This window comes from Lactuca sativa, chromosome 1 (genome assembly GCF_002870075.4).
Source record: "Lactuca sativa cultivar Salinas chromosome 1, Lsat_Salinas_v11, whole genome shotgun sequence".
In the NCBI taxonomy this organism is placed as follows: domain Eukaryota; kingdom Viridiplantae; phylum Streptophyta; class Magnoliopsida; order Asterales; family Asteraceae; genus Lactuca; species Lactuca sativa.
The window spans coordinates 219,748,947-219,775,386 of NC_056623.2; positions in this window are offsets into that span (position 1 = coordinate 219,748,947).

Here is a 26,440-nt window from a genome sequence, read left to right on the forward strand (position 1 = left end):
GCACCGTCGGATCTTGAGCTCCGTTCCGACAAGCCCTTGAAGAGGACTGTGAACATGCCATTCCACTGCGGCGGCAAGCAGGATTTCTTGAACTTGGCGACGGAGATGAGCACCTCCGTGTACCCCATATTGTAGAACATGCTGTAAAGATGGCCCACCGGAATCGTCTCCGGATTGATTCTCGAAGAATCAGTAGCAACCCCTAGCAGAGTGCAGAATCGCTGCCTTGAAATTGAGGTCTTGTGATCAGCAACCTCAAAGAACACCCGCTCGACTGCTTTGTCGTAATAAGCAATCGCATACACTTGCGAGAGCATCGCCATGGGAACAGACTCAACCCTTGATAGTGCAGGAGCGATTTGCGAGTACTTCAAGCACTCGATGATCGGAAACATGTAAGAATCATACGCCTGCGGTGTGAGGTCAATCACCAAGCACTATTGAGGACGAATGGGAAGAATGTGTGAGGTGGCGTGGACGGATGATGATTCTACCATTGTTGAAGGTAGAAGAAGATGAACAGTAAAGCTTTTTCGAGTTTTTGCTCTCTTGTAAATTTGAAGCAGTAAAGAGGTAAATGGAAGTATCGACTGCCTTTTATAGTGGGTGAAAGGAGAGAGAAAAATTGTTTCAAATCTTCTATGGAAATACGAAAAGGTTTCCAGGAATGACAGATGCGTGACAGTTAAGGCATGCGATGATCACGTAGGAGAGAGAGTGTCAGATTCCTAGGATCACGCCGCCCAACAAGCGCCATTTCAGAATAAGCCGTTTCACATTCTCACGCGCCTTTAAGTGCCAGAGAGAAGTCGCTTGAAATCCTCACACGCATCCACTATGTCAGTAAAAGGATGGATGTTTCAACTTCACATGCGCCCCTTTTTACTTTTACCACCGGTTGAAATTCAATCCTTTTATTTCCCGCCTGAGTCAACACCTTGTTGTCTTATTTTTTAAATCGCATCTTTTGGATAAATTGCCCATGTGGATGATTTTTGACCACATCTTGATAATTAACCACCAAAGCAATAATACAGCCTGTAATAATTAGTAACGGAATTTTGGAAAATCAAAGATTTTCGTGCTAAGAGTGTAAAAAATAAAAGAAATAAAGCAACTCTTCATGGGAATAAATGTGATGTCAATAATGACACGAAACAAATGATCCCGGGCACGAATCTCATCCTTCAAGGTCAAGAGAGACCGTAAAGTGTTAATGTGGATTCCCGTTGAATTACAATCAAACACTTATTAATAAATGTTGAAAGGCTTCTTTTAATTAGGCTAATTCAGGGTGGCTTTCGCTTTGATGCAACAATTCTAATCTTGAAATAAGAAAGAAAGTGATCAAAGTACTTGTGAGACCGGTGTAGTCTGTTGAACAAGTAGGTAGGAATTAATTTGAAATTGGCTTGGAAAATATAAAATCTCAAAAAAAAAATTAAAACCTGGATCCCAAGGGAAGAAATGTTATGGTATTTAACAATTTCATAGGAATCACACAAAATAAAAGTTGAGATTTCATGAAGGTACATCCGTCAATTCTTTGGTGAAAACTTGAGCAAATTAATTGTTCACCGTCAATTCAGATTTGGTGTTGAATTTTGGGTTTCACTCAGCTCGTAGTGGCACGAAACTAAGATCATAAACACAGTTGTTGTGTAACCATAAACCTCAGTGGTAATTTCTGAGAGTCTCAAGGGTTACGTTGATGAAATGAATGTAATGGAGAAATATAATGGAGATGGTGTAAGAAAATAAAGTACCTCAGCTGCAAAAAGAAGGACCAAGCAGAAAACTCTTATCTCATGTGAGAAGAGAGTGAGGTAGCTCACGATTAGAATAAATGTGGTAGCCTGATTGGGAAGACAAGGTTTGTTTATACCAAGTCATTAAGGCGATTATTCAGAATCTTATGAGGCTTGGGACACATACAGCAGCATGCTTCTAGGGACACTTAAGTGATCCAACAATTATATCCCCATAAACGAACAAGCACAAGTGAAATTAAAAGAGAAAAATATTTTTGGAGTTTTTGAAATAGCGAATAAAAAATTAAAATAAGAAAAATTAAAAGAAAAAAATAAAAGGTAAAAAGTAAGAAAAGAAAATAAGACTGAAAAAAAAAACTATGGAAAACTTTGAAAAACCGAACCCGAGCGTTCGGTTGGTTTCGGTTGAAGAAAATTTTGAAAAAGCGAACCCGAGCGTTCGGTTGGTTTCGGTTGAAGAAAATTTTGAAAAAGCGAACCCGAGCGTTCGGTTGGTCTTGGTTGAAGAAAATTTTGAAAAACCGAACCCGAGCGTTCGGTTGAAGAAAATTTTGAAAAACCGAACCCGAACCTTCGGTTGGTTTCGGTTTAAGAAAATTTTTGAAAACCAATGAATTGAGACATGCAATCAGAAGATACTTTTGACAATAAAATAAACAACTTTGTACAACAAATATACAATCAAGAAAACTACCTTTGTGATGATGAGCGAGTAAGATGATTTAACCGAACCTGAACGTTCGGTCAATTTTGCTTCTTACGTTTGAGATTGAGAGGTAGTGTGAGGTACTGACGCTGATTCCATCATACCTATCCCTTGCAGTATTCTGTTGAATGATGCTTCAGGAAGAGCTTTGGTAAAGACGTCAGCCAGTTGATCAGTGGTTCTTACGAAGTGAACTTCGACGTTTCCATCTTCCACGTGATCTTTGATGAAGTGATACCTCAGTGCTATGTGTTTGGTTTTAGAGTGTTGCACTGGGTTATGACAGATCCTAATTGCACTTTCAGAGTCACAATATAGTGGGATCTTCTTCATATTGATTCCATAGTCTCGAAGTTGACTCTGGATCCAAATCACTTGGGAGGTGCAGGATGCAGCGGCTATGTATTCCGCTTCGGCAGTAGACAATGATAAGCACGTTTGTTTCTTGGATTGCCAGCTGACCAACTTCCCGTCAAGGAATTGACAGCCACTAGTGGTGCTTTTTCTGTCGAGTCCACATCCTCCAAGGTCAGCATCTGAATAGGCTTGAACGAAGAAGCCTGAGTTGGAAGGATACCATAGACCTAAGGAGGTGGTTCGCTTGAGATAGCGTAAGATGTTCTTCACTGCAAGCATGTGAGGTTCGCGTGGGTTTGACTGAAATCGAGCACAATAACATACAGAAAACATGATGTCAGGCCTGCTAGCAGTAAGATACATTAGTGAGCCTATCATTTGACGATAGAGCGTGATATCAACAGCCGGTTTGTCTAGAGATGGAGTTAGCTTGGTGCCGAATGCCATTGGGACATTGACTTTGGAGTCTCCCATCATACCAAAATTTACTAGGAGAGTCTTCGTGTAAGCTTCCTTATTGATAAAGATGCCTTCGGGTCCCTGTCTAATATTTAAACCAAGAAAAAAGTTAATAGGACCCATTGAGCTCATTTCAAATTTAGTCTCCATCAGCTTTCTGAATTCAGCTGTTAGGCTGGAATTCGTAGAGCCAAAGATGATGTCATCGACATAAATTTGAACTATCATAAGGTGGTTACCTTCCTTTTTGCGAAAGAAGGTTGGGTCAACCGAACCTTGTTTGAATTTGGACATCTTTAAGAATTTAGTTAGCGTTTCATACCAGGCTCTCGGAGCTTGTTTGAGGCCATACACAGCTTTATCCAGAATGTAGCAATGATTTGGATACTTTTCGTTTACGAACCCAGGAGGTTGCTCCACATACACGGTTTCTTCGAGTTCTCCATTTAGAAATGCACATTTGACGTCCATTTGGAAAACTTCAAAGTTTTTGTGGGCAGCGTAAGCCAGAAATATTCTAACTGATTCCAGCCTAGCTACGGGAGCGAAAGTCTCTTCATAATCAATTCCTTCCTCCTGACAATATCCCTTTACGACCAGACGAGCTTTGTTCCTTATAACATTCCCTTCCTTGTCCATTTTATTCCTAAAGACCCATTTGAGACCAACAACCGAGGCATCTGGAGGAGTTGGAATGACGCGCCATACTTTGTTCCTTTCAAATTCGTTCAGTTCGTCTTCCATTGCTTGAACCCAATCAGAGTGATCGAGAGCAGTGTTAACTGTCTTCGGTTCAACTTTTGAAACGAATGAGTTAAACATACAAAACTCAACCTTTGAAAATAAAGATGTCTGTTTTTCCTTCAGTTGTGATCGGGTCAGAACCTTTTCGGAGACATCACCAACCACTTGAGAGATAGGATGATCTCTGGTCCATTTGGTGAGAGGAGGGTAGTTTGGATCAAATGTGGGGTCTAGTTCAGCGTTGATCATTTCTTCTGGCTCGGATTGGCTTTCGTAGTCGAGCGTCATATCACCATGCTCCCCTCGGTTGATGAGCTATGAGAAACTTGAGGATCAGAGGTTTCTTGTGGTGCTGAACTTTCAGGCGTTGATGCACCTTCGGTGGGAGAAGCACATTCGGTTGCAGTTGGACTTTCGGTAGTAGAACTTGGCTCCCCCTCAACATGTGAGCATGGTTCCTCCTCGACATGTGAGCTTGTCTCCCCCTCGACTGAAGCATCGTTGGATGGAGGTTCATCAGAATTCGATCCTCCTTCGTTCATTCTCCTGGAAGCTTCTTCGACAATTTGCTTCATGTGGTCTACCTTGTTGTCTGCTGCACCTGCTTCTGAGAGAGTAGCTTTCTCTGGTTCGTCAAAGAGCTCCAGAAACTTCTCGTATAGATTAGCGATCGAGACTGTGACTTGGCCAGTTTGAGGAAAGATGTCCCCAACTGTGTCTTCTTTGGCCTGTAGCTTTTTGACATAGCTATCGTCAAAAGTCACGTAATAGGTCTCTTCGATTTTTCTCGAACGCTTGTTTAAGACTCTGTATGCTTTGGAAGTGAGAGAATAACCCAGAAAGATTCCTTCGTCGGCTTTGTCATCGAAGTTGTTGCGGTGTTCTTTAGAGTTAAATATGAAACACCGTGAGCCGAACACATGGAAAAATTTCACATTGGGTTTTCTGCTGTTCAGAATCTCGTATGGTGTGAGCGTGAATCGTTTGTTGAGATAAGACCTATTCTGTGTAAAACAAGCAGCAGAAATTGCATCAGCCCAAAAATAAAGAGGTAAAGAAGCGAAACTTAGCATAGTTCGGGTAGATTCACACAAAGATCGGTTTCGTCTTTCGACAATTCCGTTCTGTTGAGGTGTGTAGGGAGCTGAGAAGTTGTGACTTATTCCCTTTTCTGCTAGAAATCCTTCAAATTCCCTGTTCTTGAATTCCAGACCATTGTCGCTTCTGATGTTGCGAACGACCTTCTTGAGTTGTACTTCATTCTGCTTGATGAACACTTTCAGCTTATGAGTCGCTTCAGATTTGAGCTTTAGAAAGAACACCCATGTAAATCGTGAAAAGTCATCAACAATAACAAGAATATACTTGCTACCACCAATGCTTTCGATAGATGATGGACCACACAAATCAATATGAAGTAATTCGAGTGGTTCAACAACTTTTGTGTTAATTATAGATGGATGACTTTGACGACTCTGCTTCCCCATTTCGCATGCAGCACACAAATGATCTCTGTCGAACTTGAGCAATGGAAGGCCTCGAACATGACCTCCAGTGACAAGTTTGTTAATATCTTTAAAGTTGAGATGAGAGAGTCTTCGGTGCCACAACCAGCTTTCGTCAGATTGAGCTTTTGATAACAAGCATATAGCTGCGTTTCCTTTGAGAATTACTTTCTTCGTCTTCTTCTCAATAATTTCAGAACCTTCATCGTCGAATGAGACTTTGAGACCTGTACCTCCAACAAGCTAAGATACACTGATGAGGTTGTGTTGTAGACCTTCCACATAGGCCACCTTCCTTATAGTAAAATCACCATTAGTTATCATTCCGTATCCCTTTATGGTGCCGAAAGAATTGTTTCCGAACTTGACGTTGCCACCGTTTGAAAGAGATATGTATTCCCTGAGCTCTTCTTTCCTTCCTGTCATGTGACGCGAGCAGCCACTATCTATGTACCATTCTTCGTCGAACTGCTCGTCACTTATAACCTGCAAAAATTAAGCAGATTTAGGAACCCAAAGTTTCTTGGGTCCATGTGAGCTTCTCATAGGAACAGGAATAGTTAGAGAGATGTCAACAAGATATGTTCGTTTTATAAGTGTTGTTTCATCTTTCTTTTTGATGGTAAAGACTTTTATTTTATTAGGTTTAGGTGCGTTCGGTTTAGACTCTGGATTGGGTGCATTAACCTTCTGTTTGCCTTTTTGTGGGTTTAGATTGTGATGACTTCTTGGCTGGAGACTCTAGGTGATCCTTTTGCTTTTGATCATTGGTAGGACTGACCTTAGAGTTGTGATTTCCTTTGATTTCAGAAATGAACCTATGCTTTCAGTTGGAGTCGTTCTGTGAACCGAACATTTGCTTTCGGTTGGAGTCATTCTGTGAACCGAACCTTTGCTTTCGGTTGGAGTCATTCTCAGAACCGAGCCTTTTCTTTTGATTGGTATTCTCTTCTGAACCGAACCTTGGCTTTCGGTTGTTGTGGCTTTCATGCTTTTTGACAGGATTGTTCCTAAACTTCAGATTCTTGTCTTGATGTGAGAAATATGCATTCTAGGATTGCCAAAATTGTTTCCTTTCAGAGAGATTCTTCCTGTATCTCTGGTTCCTTTCACGTTTCTTATTTCTCATCTGCTTCGGTTGATGATGAATATTGGCTTTCATTTTTGGTTTCTCCTTGGTTGGTTCGCTTTGGACTGTGGGAGTTTCAGTTTGAACTGAGGAACTAGAGGGAATGTCTTCTTTTACCGAACCTCCATTCTCTTGAGGAATATCTTTCGTACCACTAGTACTTGGCACATAGAAATTATCTGGCTTGTTCAAGGGTTCTGGTACGTATCGTCCTTTACTTTTCCATGAGGTCCTTTCAGATAACCCTACTGTTTCATCAGCATTATCGATTGGAGCTGTCCAGAAGAACTCATCACAGCCATCAGCATTGTCTTCGGTTACTCCAATGACCTTGTACACTTGATTTGGAGTGGTCCGGAGCTTTTGATATACAACCGCTTTTTCTGCTAAGATCGCGGACTTTTGTTGGGACAATCGAGCGAACTCTACTGAATTTTCAGAAATTAGATTCTTGTGGTTTTCAGGTTCGTTTTTTACAAATTCTGAGTAGTCAACCGTGTCCTCTACAGAAATTTCACTCATATTGTCGTCCTCATTAAGCTCAGATGCATTTTCTGTTGGATTAGTGTCTAAGTCCATAACTGTTTTGGTATGTACTTGACCCGATTATGAGCATGGTCCTTTTGGGTTGCCTTCACCATAGCAATATGTAGGATGATTTAAGGAGAGAAAGGTTTAAATATGATTTATTAATATATTATGAGAATAATATATTAAAGGAGAAATCATATTGTTTAATTAATATTGGTCAAGAATTAATTAAGAATTAATTTTGTGGCTAAAAGAGATTAATTAAACTTTGGGGACTGAAGTTGTAATTATAAGATAATTATAATTGGGCTATGGATCACCAAATAATATATAGGTTGGACGAATTCTATGGGTAGCCCATTAGAAATCGTCCAAGGGATATGTTTAAGGAGTCCATGGGCTGCTTAGGGCCTAAGCAGTCAAATTAGGGTTTCCTAGTTGTAAACCCTAATAGCCTACATGTATATAAAGGGCCCATATGCCCCAAAAAACGTGAAGAAGACTTCCATTAGGGTTTCCAGCCGTTTTTGGTGCCTCCTTTTCTTCTCCTCTTCATCCAAGTTGCATATGGTGTTTGTGACTCCATTAGAGGTACTACACTTGTGGTACTTGCTTTCAAGAGCTAAGGAAATTCAAGGAACTAGTTGTTATTGCTATATAACAACAAAAGGTATATATTCTAGCTTTATATATGAATTTCGAAAATTATAGTAGCATGCCAGGTTTTTTTTTGTGTTCATAAAGCTGTATAACTAATAGTGAAAACATAGATCCAATACTAGGGTTGCATGCACACATAGGATTGTTTGTATTAAACCCATCAGTGGTATCAGAGCCATTGGTTTTTGTTTTCAATTAGCTTTTATTCAAATTTATGAACTTGACATATTAGGGTTTATGGCTAATGAACCCTAAAGGCTAGGTATTTTTCGCAATTAGGGTTGCTAAACCCTAGATGGCGATTTTTGCTAGGGTTTCCCAAATCCTTTCCTTAGCCTCCAAGATTTTGAAATCTAGGGTTTTCCAACCCTTGGATTTCGAAATTACCTCCTTCCCCAAGGTTAGATCCTAAATTTTAGGGATTTGGATAATCCCATATCTTGTAATTATCTTTTAATTGTTAAATATGGTAATTAAAGATCTTGAATTATCCCATCCCTTATTTTCGAGATTTAGAGAGGGATTCAAGGGATTTGGATATCTTAGATGTATAATTGGTAATTATCCTCATGATCTAGATAATCCCTTGTGATTTAATAATTTAAATTAATTGTTTAATTTATGGTAATTATTAAATCAACAGTTTTAATATTTAAAATTTTAATTTAAATGTCTCAAATTCAAAATTTTAAGTGAGATTAAAACCTAATTGTTTTGAAGAGTTTCAAAACTTGCCCTCAAGTTTTGGAATTTAAATTGTTGATTAAAAGTTAATTTTGAAAGTCTAAAATCCAAAACCCTGATTTTGAAAAGTTCAAATTAAACCCTTATGGTTTTATTAAATTAATTAAGTGTATAATTAAAAGAGAGTTAATAAATCCATAATGATTTTGGTTAATTAAAAGTATAATTTAAACCACCTAGTATTTTAAAAGTGTAAAATACACCCTTATACTATATGTAACATTAAAAGTTTAATATTATATATGTATAACTAAAAATTCAGTCTTACCGTTAGTAGGCCTCATTCACGAAGCTAGTCTATAAGGGGTGTTTAAGGAAATTGCCTATAAAATGGCGATTGAATGGGTATCCACTCTTACCCACCGCACTCTTGACTAGTGGAGGGTCGTTAGCCGAACGGGTAAGATAGGACAGAAACCTTCCATTATAAGTATAATGAAGTACAAAGTAACTAAATTTTTTTTTTTGTTTCAAATTCCCAAATCATAGTTACTTTAGGCAAAATGTGAAATTGTATGCTAACCCATGGAATTACACTTCGTACCCTTGTCAAACGTTAGTGGAGCGTGTGTGGTTAACCGGGACACTAATTTGGGGATGACATTGGTGGCGAAGGGTGGCGCGATGCTTATCATAGATCAATGGAGCGTGTGTGGCTAACCGGCACATTGATTAGGTGACCGTAGCATTGGGTGCACCACGTGATTCGTATGGTTATTCACACCTTGTTTGTGATCCTCGGCATCCCAGTCACGAATAGTAGGGCATAATCGAGATTAAACATGCCATTGAAGAGTTCAATGAGTCTCAAAAGATCTAGGAGTTTCAATTCATTTAAAACTTAAACTTCTTTTTCGTTTTTCATGGTGGAAATTGGTAAATCGTCATTTACCTACCTTCAAATATTTTACAACTAGATTACGGCATCCCTCTTCTAGGTTGTAGAGTATTGTGTTGGATCCTAGCTTGATGTTTCATTTGGGTGTTACATCAAGAATTCTAATCAACATAACTTGAATTTTCTCCCGGTTTGTAGATGTCTGAATCTTACAATGGTCTTCCCAAATCCTTTGGAACAAGCTTTCCAAATGAAGATGACGTTCCGAGATATAATCAAGGAAATGAGAGTCATGCTTCACTTCCTCCACCTCCTCCAATTGTTCTCCCTGACCCACAAGTTCAAAGGCTTGAAAAGTTCATGCTCACTCAAGCCCTTTTGGCGAGTAAACACGAAGATGGGAAACCTGTGTGTGCACACGTCTTAGAGATGAAGTCACACATTGATAGGTTAAGCATGTTGGGTGTCGAGATTTCAAGTGAGTTGGCTGTTGACTGGGTTCTTTAGTCACTTTCTGAATCATATAGTGAGTTTGTTAGAGAGTACTATATGATGGACCACGACGTGACCCTAATTGATCTCACCTATTTGCTTATAGCTGCTGAATCAGCAATGACTTGGCGTGCTGGTCAAGCAAATTTGTCTAGTGAATCAAACTCCCAAACTTCAATGGACACTGGCAACATTGGAAGTCCAGAAAGAACTAAGTCTGTGATTGTCCGATGTGCTGTGCCAAAGGAGTCCATTTGCTTTTATTGCCAAAAGAAAGGGCATTGAAGACGAAGTTGCCCTAACTACCTGAGAGATCTAAGAGATGGGAGAGTCAAGACGTATGGCTCTGCTTCAGGTAAAATCCATTATCTAACTCTTTTGAGTTCCTATTCTAGATTCTTAATACATGATGTGATAAGATTACATTTTGATGTTTTGTAGGATCGAAGAAAAGAGAGGAAGCTTGAGGGAAGAAGTGAGCTGAATCTAATCATGAAGAAATGGATTTCGATCGCATTACTTGAAGAATGGATTCTTGAGCTACTACTTGGAGTTAGAATAGATTGTTAAGAAATATGTAATAACATTGATTTTCAATTGAATTGCATTGTAAGGACAAAATTTTTCCGCAATAAAATGAATTTTGACTTTATCTTATTTATTTATCCTTGCAATGGCATGTATGAAAGAATTAATGTTTGAATGTTTCTATTATTAGCAATAATGGATTTGATTCTTAATTGTGTTATTTGTGGAAATGTCAAAATTTTACCAAATAGGGAGAGTTTCTCATCACCCAAGTTTCAATTGGACAGAAACTTGGAATCATGCAATGTGCATTGTATGATGAATGGAAAACTTTCACATTTGGGAACCTTAGACTAATTCTTTGGCAAAGTGTCAATTGAAGAACTAGGAGATCGAGTACACTAGGTCGTACGTTGATCAAGTCTACCACAAGAGTGACAAAGATATTCGTCACGATTTACTAAAGTTTAGTAAATATTGGTTATACTTATAAGATTAAGTATAATTCTAAGTCGATTGAAAGAGTTTCAATGAATAGTAGAACGAATAAAGAAGAATCAAGTAGGCAGAAAGATAAAAGTTTCTCTATTCTAAGAAGAAGGGAGAATACCTTTTATTGTGTTTTATGATAAGTCCTTATGATTAAGAACCATGTATCAATTGATCCTCTAAGTGAGTCTTAGTGCAATTGCATGTCTAAGAAGAGGAATTGAGAATTGTAGAAATGGTTAAATCAAAGAGTCAATCATACTTCGTTCCAATATCAAGTCTTAGAGTCAAGATTGTGACATTGAGTGAAAAGTCTTAAATAGGTTTATAACACTCATCAAATGTGGAATTTGGAAAAGTTTTCTTATTCTTGCACATTTGAAATTGGTAAGTTGTGCTGTCTTGGATAAGACAAAGACCAACTAGGACCAATTGTGTGAAGTGTTTTGTCTTGATAAATGCTTCACTAACTATTGAATATTTGTTTGTCAAGAAATGTTTCTTGACAAGAGAATCTTATATGTCAAGAAGTAAGTGGGAGTCTTAATGGTCTTGAAAAGGTTTCAAGAACAAATCAAGAATAAACCTTATCGATCATCACTAGCACACGACTTGAGGTTTACAACCTATCGTGCTGACATTGTTTTGTTTCTGTGCCATTCCAATTGAGTTAATTGTGTATATGAGTTCTATGAGTTCTCATTTGAATACACACTAAAGCCTTAGTCGATGGAAAGTAAATTGATATGTAAGGACAAGTTACTAAACTACTTGGAAGGCATGGTGGGCACTCGTGTTACCATAAGGCAAGAAATCAAGATTAAGAAAGTTCAGTCCATATGAGTTTGGATTTGTCGCAAACCTTGTTTTTGGCAAATTCACATGGATAGGAACTCATACACCATAAAATCTAAGTGTCATAAGATTCCCTCCTTCATGAAAATGACTGTGAGGAAATGCTTTCACTAAGAGAGATTTTAAGAAGATAGCAATTGTGAAAATTGTATTCTCAAATTCGATTATGGTTACGGCATCCCTTTCCATAGTTCGAATTGTGAGATTTGGCAATTAGTTTCAACATTTGGAACTTAGTAACATAAGTTATGAATTGTTTAAACACACATATGAGCTATCTAAGGCAAAGGTGTATAAGGTTAAGAAGCTTAGATAAAAGGCTTATCGAAGCATCTGGTATTAGAAATATGAATTTCAGAGATTCAATAGGCATTGTTTTCTGGAAGTTCATTTGTTTTCTGAATACATGTCAAAGCTAGTGGGAGCATAAATGTTATGCTTATATGATAATCATCATGATAGTGGGAGCATAAGTGTTATGCTTGTATGATTGTTATGGCGAGTATTGCAAGTTAGCAATATTAACTATAGAAAAACAAAGATTCCATTTGCAAAGTTGCATGGGTTGAAAAGTTGTTTTGCTATAATTAAGGGAGAGAATATTATACTTTGTTTCAAAATCTAAAGCTTAGATTAAGAAATTTTAATATCTTCAGTCAAAGGATACATTGTGTGTTCTTAAAATTCGACTATGATTACGGCATCCCTCTTCATAGTTCGAATTGTGAGAACATGACACATAAAATATTATGGCAAAAGATTGGTAAAGTATCATATCTTTATGTAAGACATTATGCATCGTGTCCCATACGCTTCGGGTATAGGATCGATTGTAAATGCTATAGTATTTTACCATTCTAAAATTTTCCAAATGCCTAGCGCATTAAGAGGGAAAAAGGAATAGAATTGGTTTTGACTGAAAGAATTTAACAACTATCAAAGGATGATCCAAAGTTCACTGAGGATTGATCGCTTGTAAGTAGTTGAAAGTATGGTATTGGATGGACCATATCGACATTATTATGAATAGATAAGATTCTATTAAGAATGAGTTGTCATGTGGCAAATGTGGAAATGTTTCCATATTGGGAGTTGGATATTGAGATTCTGTGTTTAGATTAGAAAACTTTATGCAAGAAGGATGTTCAAAGGAATGTACTTTGAATGTGAGACTTCACATCTATGGAATTGTCTTGTAACAATTTATAAGAAAGTACTTTGTAATTTCATTAGCTACGTCTTGGTGACTTTTGTGCTATGATTTTGCAAAGGGATCGTTGCATAAAATGTTAGAATCTAGCATATTCTAGTAGTGGCAAGAACCTTGTGTTCCTACACTAATAATTAGGATTAAGGAATTGTGAAATGAGCATCATTGGAAAAGTTTTCAGGTGATCTATTTCACAAAGCATGAACCATAGGAAACAAAGTGTGCATGTTTAGAGCATGGGACAATTGTTGGTATAATTCAAGTAATGAGTTGATTATCCGAAACATTAAATGATAAATAATGAGTAATCAATATGGTGGATAAATAGAAGGGTTTTATTTACTCTCACAAGTTTGGGGCCATATAGGATTAAGTATTGTTGTCATGTTTCAATTTGCATGTTTTGACTTCCAGAATAACTAGGTTATTCAAACATCCACAGTTGGTCATACGTTGGGAGTAGGTATGAATAAAGACTGTCATGAATCTGTCTGTAGATTGTCTGAAGTGTTTAGACATGGCACAAGTTTGCTGCAGAGTTCGTGAGTGCTTTGATAAGATTAAAGTATTGGATTAAACCCACGCTCACTTGGATCACTTCACGGTTTTATCACGAGTGATTAGTGAAACGATAATATTGTATATTCTTGAAACCGAGACGTGTGAGTTGTTATTTGTTGGTCAGTTACACATTGATAATAAGTAAACGCACCAGTAACTTGGTGTTATAAAACTTATTGTTGTGTGTGATTCGATCAGTAAATGCAAGCGAGCATTTGAGTCGAAGTTTATCCATTCCTTTTACCCAAAGTGGGATAAAAGCGATATATGTGGGCCTCTCGATGATTTAGTGATGACATCTAAGCGCTTGGCCAAGCCGGGACTAAGTTGATGTGTTCAATTGTAGTCTGTTATCAGTCGTCATGAATCGGAAGTCGGGAAAAGGTATAGAGAGAATGATTGAAATTCATGTCTTTTGTCTATACGATATCTTGAGAATGGAGGAATATATAATCCCTTATCTAGAGGACACGCTATCTGATAAGATCAGAGTTGACAGCGGCTTTTGAAAGCTACGATTACTGATCAGGTTTTGAAGTCATACGGAAAATAGTTATTAGACTTATCCAAGTGGGAGACTGTTGGATTAGTGTCTAAGTCCATAACTGTTTTGGTATGTACTTGACCCGATTATGAGCATGGTCCTTTTGGGTTGCCTTCACCATAGCAATATGTAGGATGATTTAAGGAGAGAAAGGTTTAAATATGATTTATTAATATATTATGAGAATAATATATTAAAGGAGAAATCATATTGTTTAATTAATATTGGTCAAGAATTAATTAAGAATTAATTTTGTGGCTAAAAGAGATTAATTAAACTTTGGGGACTGAAGTTGTAATTATAAGATAATTATAATTGGGCTATGGATCACCAAATAATATATAGGTTGGACGAATTCTATGGGTAGCCCATTAGAAATCGTCCAAGGGATATGTTTAAGGAGTCCATGGGCTGCTTAGGGCCTAAGCAGTCAAATTAGGGTTTCCTAGTTGTAAACCCTAATAGCCTACATGTATATAAAGGGCCCATATGCCCCAAAAACGTGAAGAAGACTTCCATTAGGGTTTCCAGCCGTTTTTGGTGCCTCCTTTTCTTCTCCTCTTCATCCAAGTTGCATATGGTGTTTGTGACTCCATTAGAGGTACTACACTTGTGGTACTTGCTTTCAAGAGCTAAGGAAATTCAAGGAACTAGTTGTTATTGCTATATAACAACAAAAGGTATGTATTCTAGCTTTATATATGAATTTCGAAAATTATAGTAGCATGCCAGGTTTTTTTTTGTGTTCATAAAGCTGTATAACTAATAGTGAAAACATAGATCCAATACTAGGGTTGCATGCACACATAGGATTGTTTGTATTAAACCCATCATTTTCAACATCTATTTTGTTTTCTGAGCTCAAGTTGGCGTTTAAAGAGTCAAATTTTTGTATGGTTTCGGTTCTCAGTTTGAGTCTATCATTTTCATCCAAAAGGTTTTTGAGCATGTCCTTGTGGTCCTTGGATTTAATGAAAGATTCAATTTTGTCCAGTCCATACATATAGGTCGGATTGACGTCATCAGATGATATCACACTCTCACAATTATAAGCTTCGGCATCGATATCATCCTCCTTAAACTCAAGGAAGGGCAAAATCATGCGATGGATCTTTTGGCCTATTTCACAGTCCAAGTGAAGCTGAGTAATATTAGAATAAAGACGTTTTGTAATTAAACAAAAAACATTCCGCTGTTTTAACAACTTTAAATTGTCTCTTTGTAAATAAATGTTTTCGTCTTTTATTTTAACTAATTCAGACTCCTTCAACTCGATCCACATGCGCCGCTCCTCACTCTTCGAAGACACCCTGCTTAATTGATTAGTTAGGTTAGAATTGGTGACTCGAGTTTGAGTTAAGCTACTATCTAGATGTGAAATTCTTGTATTAACATTTTTTAGTTCTTTCTCATATGAGGATTGTGGTACTTTAAATGAAACAAAAACCAATTGTACCTTCTTGATCAGTTCATCGAGCTCATTGAACTGCTGGCTGAGTGGTTTGGCTGTAAAGCACATGTCCTGCTGCTCCTTCGGTTCCTCGCTTCCACCATCAGTGTTGTATCCCCTCATCTGAGATACATCGGACACCATGAAGCACCTTCCTCCACTGCTCTCCTCCTTTACCACATAAGCCTTTCCATGAGTAGGCTTCCTCACTTCATCGTCTTCAGAGTCGGTTGACCAAACTTCCACGCTACCGAACTCGTCATCAGCAACCGAACCCTGCACAATTAGAGCATTCATGGAAGGGTTAGCGGTAGATTTCTTCTTTCTCATATCATCAAGCCTTTTCTACAACAAGGCTTCCTCATCCTTTTCCTCGTCCTTTTCAGCCATCTTTTTGAGGACACAATCCTTAGCATAGTGGTTTTTCCCACCACAGTAGTAACAGCTTACTCCAGAATCACCATCTGCCTTTGGTTCCTTCTTGGGCTCTTCAACCTTAGGTTCATTGTTAACCTTTTCTGAACTATAACTCCCTTGCCAGTTTCGGTTTTTGTTGTTGGGGAATCTCTTCCTAATGAACCTCTTGGGGTTAGACACCATCATAGCATAATCCTCAGACGTGAGATCATACTCCTCCAAGTTTAGGTCTTCATCCTCCATCACAACTTTACTTTTTGATAGGAGGGCCAGCGAACCTAGGCTTGAAACAACGTTCTTTTCCTGCAGCACAATCTTTTCCTGCGACTTGAGAATACCCACCAGTTTCGCCAAAGAGTATGATTTGAACTGCTCATGGGCTTTAACTGTTGACACCACAGCTCTCCATTCTGACCTTAGACCATTCAAGAACGTAACCTTCTGCTCGATAAGCTTCCTTTCGATGTCATGCTTGATCATCCTGCTGAGAAGATGATTAAAGCGATCGAACGTCTGGGTCACAGTTTCTTCGGCTCCTTGCCTGAATTCTCCAAACTCAGATAAGAGCAAGGTTTGGATAGAATGTTCAAGATCCTCGTCTGTAGAGTACAGTTCGCGAAGTCTATCCCAAACTTCCTTTGCCGTCGTGCATGAGCTTACCAACCTAAAAGTATCGGACTGAAGGGCGAATCTGATCAATCTTAACGCCATGATATTGCACTGGAATTTATCCTTTTCAACTTGCGCAATATCTTTAACATCCTTCAGCAGATCATTGTACTCCTTTTGAGTTTTGACAATCCTCGACGTTGCAGAGTGAGAAAACGGTCCATTAATGATTGCTTCCCATATGAGGTATCCATTATCCTCAGATCCTATAACGAAGTCTTCAAAGTGATGCGCCCAGACTTCATAATCATGGGTATATAGGATTGGAATCTTCGTGGTTGAATCGATGCTATTGGAAATATTGATGGGATTCGATTGCGACTCATCCATAATGATCGAATAACCTGTTTAAAGATCAGACTTGTAATAAATCAAATTAGAGAAAAACAATAAATATCAAGATACGTCAATAATGAGATGACGGCTCAATAAATATCATTAATTGCAGAAAAACCCTAATTGAAACCTTTTCACAGAAAAAATGTGTATCGATTACACAGCCTCCTGCTCTGATACCAATTGATGAGATTAAAACTTAATCTTGAAGATCGATTAGATCTTAAACAGGTAAATAAATACAAAATAGCAAGAACAAGAAAATAAAGAACAAGTCAAGAATGAATCAAACGAGTCGAATGATTAAAACAAAACCCTCAGAAGAGCTCGATTAAGAACATCAACTATAGAGGATTAGTAGGTTTACAAGAACGATCAAAGAAATCTGTAAGTCTATCGTAATACTCTTAATCGTTAACCTAATTATGCATGCAACCATATAATTATATAATAAACATAACAGGCTCTCGGTTGGACAGGCCCAAACCGAAGTACAAAATAATTGGACTAAAGCCGAGCCCAATGACGCAATCCTCTAGCGAATCTTCAACCCAACACAAATGAATGAAAGAAGAGGGTATCCATCTATATATATATGTTTGGGTGTGAGGCTGGAGGGTGTGCGGTTGGGTGTGCGGCCGCACACATGGGTGTGTGGCCGTACACACAAGAGTGTGGCCGTACACACCTCTTTTAGTGTGTTTGACCCGATTCCATGATGCAAAATACTTTCCAACTCCTCCTAAGACCCATAACTAGACTATATTATGTCCAAAACATGCATTTGGAACCACAAGATTTACAAAGGATGATGAATCCAAGATTTAAAGACGATACGCGGACCAATTACATAGGATGAAAGTTTCGAGTTGCCACATTATCCCCCCGTTAGAGGGATTTTCGTCCCGAAATTTAGAATTCATACAGAGGGTAATTACAGAACTACTATGTAAAAAGATGGGGATATTTGAGTTTCATTTGATCCTCGCGCTCCCAAGTGAATTCCGGTCCCCGCTTAGCGTTCCAACGAACAATCACAATTGGGATGCGGCTTTGTTTAGTTTGTTTCACTTCTTGGTCCATAATCTCCGAAGGCTCTTCCACAAAGTTGAGGCTATCATTGACCTCGATCTCGTCGAGGGGAATCACGAGAGTCTCATCGGAAAGGCATTTCTTTAAGTTTGAGACGTGGAAGGTAGGATGTATGTTACTTAGCTCGTGGGGTAAGTTGAGTTTGTAAGCTACAGGGCCGATTCTAGCAAGAATCTCGAAAGGCCCTATGTACCTTGGGTTCAGCTTTCCACGCTTTCCGAAGCGTATCGTGCCCTTCCAGAGCGAGACCTTCAAAAGGACTTGGTCTCCTACCTGAAACTCCAAGGGTTTTCTTCGTTTGTCCGCGTAGCTTTTTTGTCGATCCCTAGCGGCTTTTAATCGTTCACGAATCTGTACAATCTTCTCGGTCGTTTCTCGAATGATCTCCGGACCAGTAGGAGCGCTATCAGGAACTCCGCCTTTAGCCAACTAAGTGTCACCCACCTCAGCCCAGCACAGAGGGGATCTACACTTTCGGCCGTAGAGGGCTTCGAATGGAGCTGCCTTGATGCTCGTATGATAACTATTATTGTAGGAAAATTCCACAAGAGGTAAGTGTGTATCCCACGATTTACCGAAGTCGATCACACAAGCTCGCAGCATGTCTTCTAAAGTTTGGATCGTCCTCTCACTTTTTCCGTCGGTCTGCGGATGGTAAGTTGTACTCATGTCCAGCCTCGTCCCTAGAGCCTTTTGTAGTGATTGCCAAAATCTAGAGGTAAATCTACTATCTCTGTCTGAGATAATAGATACAGGGATGCCATGCAGCCGTACTATTTCCTTAAGGTATGTTCTCGTGAGCTTCTCCATCTTGTCCGTTTCCTTGATGGGTAGGAAGTGTGCAGACTTGGTCAATCTGTCGACGACGACCCAAATGGTATGCAACCCACCCGTTGTCTTGGGCAGTTTGGTTATAAAGTCCATTGTAATCCGCTCCCACTTCCATTCCGGTATCTCTGGTTGTTGGAGGAATCATGATGGCTTTTGATATTCGACCTTGACCTTCGTGTATGTAAGGCACTTACTCACGAAGGTAGCGATCTCCGCTTTCATGTTAGGCCACCAGTATAGCTTTTTGAGATCCAGATACATCTTATCTGAACCTGGGTGGACGGAGTAGCGAGTGTCGTGTGCTTCCTTGATGACCAAGTCTCTTAAACCTCCGTGGCGCGGAGTCCAGATTCGGTCCATGAGGTAGTAGGCTCCATCACCCTTGACTTCCAAACTTTTATCCATTCCGCGCAAGGATTCTCCCGCCACATTCTCAGGCTTTAAGGCTGCCATCTGAGCCTCCTTGATCTGTGCAGATAGATGTGAATGGATAGTCATTGTTAATGACTTGGTTCTTCGGCCAGAATACACTTTCCTACTCAGGGCGTCGGCTACCACGTTGGCTTTCCCTGGGTGATATCGAATTTCGCAGTCGTAATCGTTGAGTTGCTCGACCCATCGGCGTTGTCTCATGTTGAGCTCTTTCTGGTTCAGTATGTTTTTGAGGCTTTTATGATCAGTGTACACTACGCTCTTCGTTCCATGCCAGTAGTGTCTCCAGATTTTTAGTGTGAAGACGACCGCTCCTAGCTCAAGGTCGTAAGTAGTGTATTTCACCTCATGCGTCTTTAGCTGTCTTGAGGCATAAGCGATGACTTTACCTCATTGCATCAAGACACAACCGAGTCCCTGATTCGATGCATCGCAGTATACCACGAAGTCTACTGTTCCTTCGGGAAGGGATAATACTGGTGCGGTGCATAGGGCTCGCTTCAGGGTCTGGAATGCCTTCTCCTGTTTCACTTCCCAGTCGAATGATACGCCCTTCTGGGTCAACATGGTGAGAGGCTTCGCAATCCTAGAGAAGTTTTGAATGAAACTACGGTAGTAGCCAGCGAGGCCTAGAAATTGACGAATCTCCGTAGTCATCTTCGGTGCTGACCAGTTCTCAATAACTTTAATTTTGTAGGGATCCACGTGGATTCCTTCTTCACTAACCACGTGTCCTAAGAATTCAACTCTTCGGATCCAAAACTCGCACTTAGAGAACTTCGCATATAACTTCTCTGATCGCAGTGTTTCCAGGACTCGTCGCAGGTGATCCTTATGTTCTTCCTCGCTCTGAGAGTAGACGAGTATGTCATTAATAAAGACGATGACGAATTAATCTAGATACGGACTACATAACCTATTAATTAAGCCCATGAATACTGCGGGAGCGTTAGTCAGTCCAAAGGGCATCACTACGAACTTGAAGTTCCCGTAACGGGTTCAGAAAGCTGTCTTCGGAACATCTTCCTCAAGCACCCATAACTCGTGATACACGAACCGAAGATCAACCTTGGAGAAGTAACTCGCTCCTTGTAGTTGGTCGAATAGGTCGTCGATACGAGGGAGAGGGTAGCAATTTTTCACAGTGAGTTTGTTGAGCTCCCTATAACCGATGCACATACGGAACGATCCGTCTTTCTTCTTTACGAAAAAGACCGGAGCTCCCCAGGGTGAGAAGCTTGGTCTTATAAAGCCCTTGTTGAGCAGCTCGTTAAGTTGATCGGATAGTTCTTGCATCTCTGCAGGCGCTAAATGATAGGGCGACATAGCAACGGGGGTAGCTCCCGGGACTAGGTCAATTCTGAATTCAACCTGATGTTTGGGAGGTAGACCCGAAAGGTCCTCCGGAAAGACATCGGGGAAATCGCATACAACGGGAATATCCTTCGGATCTTTCGCTTTCTGGCTAGTGTCGACAACGTGAGCAAGAAAGGCGCGATATTCCTTACGCAAGTATTTCTGAGCCTGAATACTGGAGATGATACGAAGGCTCGTACCGGGTTTATCTCCATAGATCAATAGAGTTTCGTGGTTCGGAAGATTTAGGCGAATTGCTTTGTCGAAGCATAGGATATCGGCACGGTGGAGACTCAACCAGTCCATATCGACAATGACATCGAAACTTTTGATAGAGACTGGTATGAGATCGATTGGAAATGAGTGATCTTCTAATGTGAGGGTACAACCTATGTAGATTTCGTTAGAGCTTTCAATTTTCCCGTTAGCCATTTCTACGACGAATGTTTCTTTTAGTGGTTGAGGGGATTGTTTGAGTAAGTGTTTAAAGTTTTGATTTATGAAGCTTCTTTCTGCACCACTATCGAATAAGACACAGGCATAAGAGTTGTTGAGAAGAAACGTACCCGTGACTACTGTGGGATCCGCTACCGCCTCGTTGTGACCAATAGCGAGTAGCCTACCAGTTCCCCCAGCATTCGTAGCCTTCGGATAGTTCTTCTTGAAATGACCAGCTTCACCGCAGCCATAACACGTCGGGGTCACTCCCGAACCGGAAACATGCGAGATAGGTTTGGGAGGGGCCCTGCAGAATCCCACAATCCGACCGCAGTTGGAACACTGCAATTCACGGCAGGGATTGTTGTGGTGGAAAGGGCACTTGGGACACTTGGGCAGATTCCCACTATAAGCTTTTGGCGGTGCAGGAGTGGCTGGAGTAGTGGCAATATGGACCGCCACGATTTGCTGGTCCTTGGAGGAGGTTTCAGTTTTCTTGCCTTTCTTCTTATCCCATCGCTTCCTCTTTCTGCCAGATGAATCAGGTGGTGCAGTGGTAGTTGTGATTGTTGTTGCTGGAGTGGAAGAGACTTCATGGTTGATCAGACTCTGGGCCAATTCCTTGGCACTGTCGAAGGTGGTAGGACGTGAGGCTAGAACATTTACTCGACATTGGGGCACTAGACCCCAGATGTATCGTTCAATCTTCTTGCTTTCGGATGGGATCATGTTGGGACACTTAGCCGCCAAGTCGTAGAACCTGGCCGTGTAAGCTATTATGTTGGTCCCTACCATCTTGAGGTTCCAGAGTTCCTCCTCAAGTTTCTGAATTTCACCCCTCGGGCAGTACTCCTTTATCATGAGATCCTTTAGAGTGTCCCAGCCCATGGCATTGGCTGTGACCAAGGAGAGTGCACTAACATGGCCATTCCACCATGTCAAAGCCCTGTTAGTGAGGGTGGCAATAGCGAACATGATTTTGCTCTCTTTGGGGCAAGAGCACATTTCGAATATAGCTTCGGTTCTTTCGAACCATTGGGATAATGCCAGAATTCCTCCAGTACCATCGAAGAAGGTAGGTTTACAGTTGATGAAGTCCTTATAAGTGCATCCCGGCACTCTTTGATGGACTTCACTAAATCTAGAATTTCCACCGCTAACATCCCCGTATTCATTTGGGACATGGCTACTGTCACAACCGCGGTCACAGCTGTTTGGAACAGCACTGGGTCGAACTGCGAAGGAGGAGGTGGTGGAGGAGGGGTTTGAATTGCTGGTCTTCCTCTGCTTGGACGCTTTCATGGAGGCATCTTTTAATGGAAGATCATAGGAATGATAGCAATAGTAAGAGTCTATTGCGAAATAAGAATAGAGTGTTTCATGGATTAATTCAACATAATCCAAAAATCAGAATGAGAGTCATAGCAATAGAATAGTTAGCTGCCAATATACTGGTATTGATGATGTAATACAAGTTCAGGAAAAATTGACCTAACAGAAGGTCTTACATCAAACCATAGGGAAAAATGTTGGCAGTTTAGAGGTCTAGTTAGGGTACTTTTTAGAGCTAGGAATGTTTACAGACAAGAGATCTACGGAACATTGAGAGAAAAGGCTAGTCCTTTAGACAAAAGAGTGAGGTAACTAAATGTCTTCTACTGGCGACGGTTACTTGTGGGGCGAACCCTCAGATCTGCTAGTTGACGCATAAATTCCTGAAAGTGTCGATCGTGAATCCTTTGGCATACTCGGAGTTCCCTAACTTCGGCTCAGGATGCAGCTAGCTGATGCCGCAAAGCCTCGTTGGTTCTCATTGTCATGTCCATGGCTTCTTCAAGTTGGCGGATGCGAACAGTGTTGAGATTCAAGTTGGCATCCACTTCTACAACTCGACCAATGGCTGCTTGGCCCTGCTTGACATTCCTGGCAATCCTTCGGACCATGATGGGCAGAACTCGGTCCTCTGATCCTCCTTCGCTTATGTTGTAGAAGCTTCGGTCCCCATTGTAAGGTAAAGGCTGGCCCTGCTCCTCGCTCCATCGGTTCAGGGATATTACCTACAAGGGAATGGGACCCTGAAATGCTAAACGGGGGTTGGGGTTCGGAACTCCAGGAGGTAGGTTGTTAACTTCTAGCTCGGAGTCGGAGCTATCCGAAAAGCCTTCAGCTCAGTGGTCATCCAGAGGGATCTGGTGATCATCGTCCGAATCTTCATCAAGCCATCCTCCATTGCCCTGGTTTGGGTAGTACGGGTCGTCGGGTAGGTGGAAGCCAGCCATGCTATCTATGCGAGAAAGGGGAAAAGAAGATTAATAGACGTACTAACCTAAATTATTTATAAGACGGTCTTCACGAGTTGGATCAATACTTGCATAATGCATATTAATTACATGTGACCGGGGCAGGATAGTCCGTCGAATAAGTGACCCTAACTCTAAATCCACAACCAAACAAGGAACAGGAAGTAAAGCAAAGATCACGGATTCTAAGTCTATAACGCCCTAATCACAGGTAACCGGAAAGTATCCATTTAGCAACCATTGCTCCACTAGTAATGACCCTATTTAGTTCTCACATATGTATGTTTTAGAGATACAGAATACTCCTATAGTATTCTTATGCTAGTGGTATTGTGGTAGTGTTGGTAAGTTTTAGACTTGTTGCAACATCACAACCAAGCTTAGGCACATGCTAGTCACTGTCAGGAAAATGTAGTTGATCAGGTTACATCCCCCCAAATGTGACTATATGTCTCTAAGCCCAATTGTGATATCCAACAATCTTAATACTTTTGTTCTGTTCTAGGGTGATACTGGCTCCTCTGTTTTATACAGATGTGTGTATATATATACTTAGTTAAATCTTTTAGATACTTAACAGTATATATTCTTGGTCAGAGTGTTTTAGTCCCGAAGTGTTTATAGTTCGTATATCTTTTATAGGTTGATATACTTGATTCCATATAAACAATGCTCTGATACCAATCTGTCACACCCCAAAACCGGTAACGGCGGAATACGTTTCGGGGTGGAGGACGTCATGTACAGTATCATCACAATTGTATAATAGTAAAAACAAGAAACATGCAACCATTTCATTTACATAGTGAGTTTAATTACAAGTGTGTTCTGTAATGTTCATCAAACACCAAAAGTAATACAAAAATAAGAGATGGATCTTGTATGCTCCACCTTCTACAAAATGATGCACCTGTACCTGTTTATCTTTGACCTGAGGATACAAGTTATTTTGAAAATGAGTATCAGCATAAAGCTAGTGAGTTCATAAGAGTTTAGTGTAAATTTTAGTAAAAAGGTATTAGTATAGATAGTGTGAAAAGCTGCAGTTCACATTCGTAAGTAGTAGAAAACTGTAGAAAATCTTATATTTTCCAGAAAGTACCTTGTAAGTGAAAGCCTTTAAGTTGCATGTACTTATCTTCTTTTAAAACCATTTGTTGTAAATGTAAATTAGTGAGTCTCCAATAGGTAGTGTAATAAGAAAAGTTATGCCTAATATCGGTAATAGCGGGGCAAACTCCCATAAGAAATAGATACTTATTTACTTCGGGATTTTAACTTATTCTTTAGTGTTAGTATTTTAGTGTGAATATAATGTATTCCTTGTATGCTACTGTTAGAGTGACTAATAGAGTACCCCATGACCTTCCCGGTCATGCATAGTGTAGAGAAGTAGTGGCATCCCTGGGCCTGCACGGCTCGGACTGAGGTTAACAGTCTGCCCCGTATAGATCTATACATGTAGCATCGTCTTCCTGTTGGAAAACTCTAGGCATAGTATGTAGCGAATAGCATATCTCGTAGTGAGTTAGTGTGTTATCCCCTGATTAGTGCTTTCTCTTGTATTATAGTGTAGTAGTCTTTTGTATAGCTCGTAGTGAATTTTCTTACTAGTGTGTCGTAGTGTAGTAGTCTTTTGTATAGCTCCTAGTGAGTTCTCTTACTAGTGTGTCGTCTCGTAATAGTGTGTATTATAGTATGTAAAGTAGTGGTAGTAACGAGTAGTAGTGGCCTTAACTATACCCATTATAGTTAACTTATTGTGTGTAATTCTTGGCAATTAAGTAGCATAGGCATCGAATGAAATGAAAAGGCTCGTATCCAACACTAATGTAGATGATATATAACTAAGAAATCAACGACAGTCAGACGGATAACAACTACCCTAAGCCCACAATCAAACAACAACAGGAAATATGGCGAGCTATCGATCCTAAGTCCTTCAAGTCTTACTTATATAAATATATTAGTGTGGTTACATTTTATAAGAAAATTTATTTAATAAGAATCTTGTCCAAAGAAAACATTTAGAAAATAGTTCATTTGTCCAAAGTAGTTTCGAAAACACAAAGTTCTTTTATAAGACATAGTGGTAAATCACATGTGATTTGAACTACGGGTAGTGAATCACATGTGATTAATATTCATCAACATGTATATTTGACTTGTATCCCCCCCCCTTAAAACATATAAAAACATTTGAAAGGTTCACTAAAGGGGTATGAACTCACTGTTTATCGTAGGGTTCGAGTGTCAACGGATGCCCTGAATGCCAATGGTCCCTATAAATCATTTGATGACACATAATTGGGTTAGAACAAGGGTGTTTCATGCTTAAACATGATGGAAAAACATCCTTAGGGCTCGGCATTACTGAGTACAAGTGTCTCATGATCCATACTTAATGATTCATGCAAGTTTAGAGCCAAAAGTGGGCATTTGAGTGAGTTCATGGCCTTGAAATTGAGTGTGCGGCTGAGGTGTGCGGCCAGAAGGGTGTGTGTGCAGCCGTACACAGGATTGTGCAGCCGTGCACTCCTCTTGTAAGTCCATATGAAGTGTTTGCTCTTCACACTAAGGAGATTTGAATGTGTGTTGCCCCCCTCATGAAGGTGTGCGGCCGTACACCTTCAAGGGACTATGAATATGATGAATATGATGAGTTTTAAAGCTTGGGATTCAAGTGTTTACCACTAATAAGCTTGAAGATGAACTAGATCACAAATATGAGGCCTTCAAGGTGTTCTTGGTTGAAGATTTTAGAGAGAGAATGTAGAGAGAGGGTAAGGAGCATCCAAATGAATGAATGAAGAGGGTATCCATCTATATATATGTTTGGTTGTGAGGCTGGAGGGTGTGCGGTTGGGTGTGCGGCCGCACACATGGGTGTGTCGCCGTACACACAAGAGTGTGGCTGCACACACCTCTTTTGGTGTGTTTGATCCGATTTCATGATGCAAAACACTTTCCAACTCCTCCTAAGACCCATAACTAG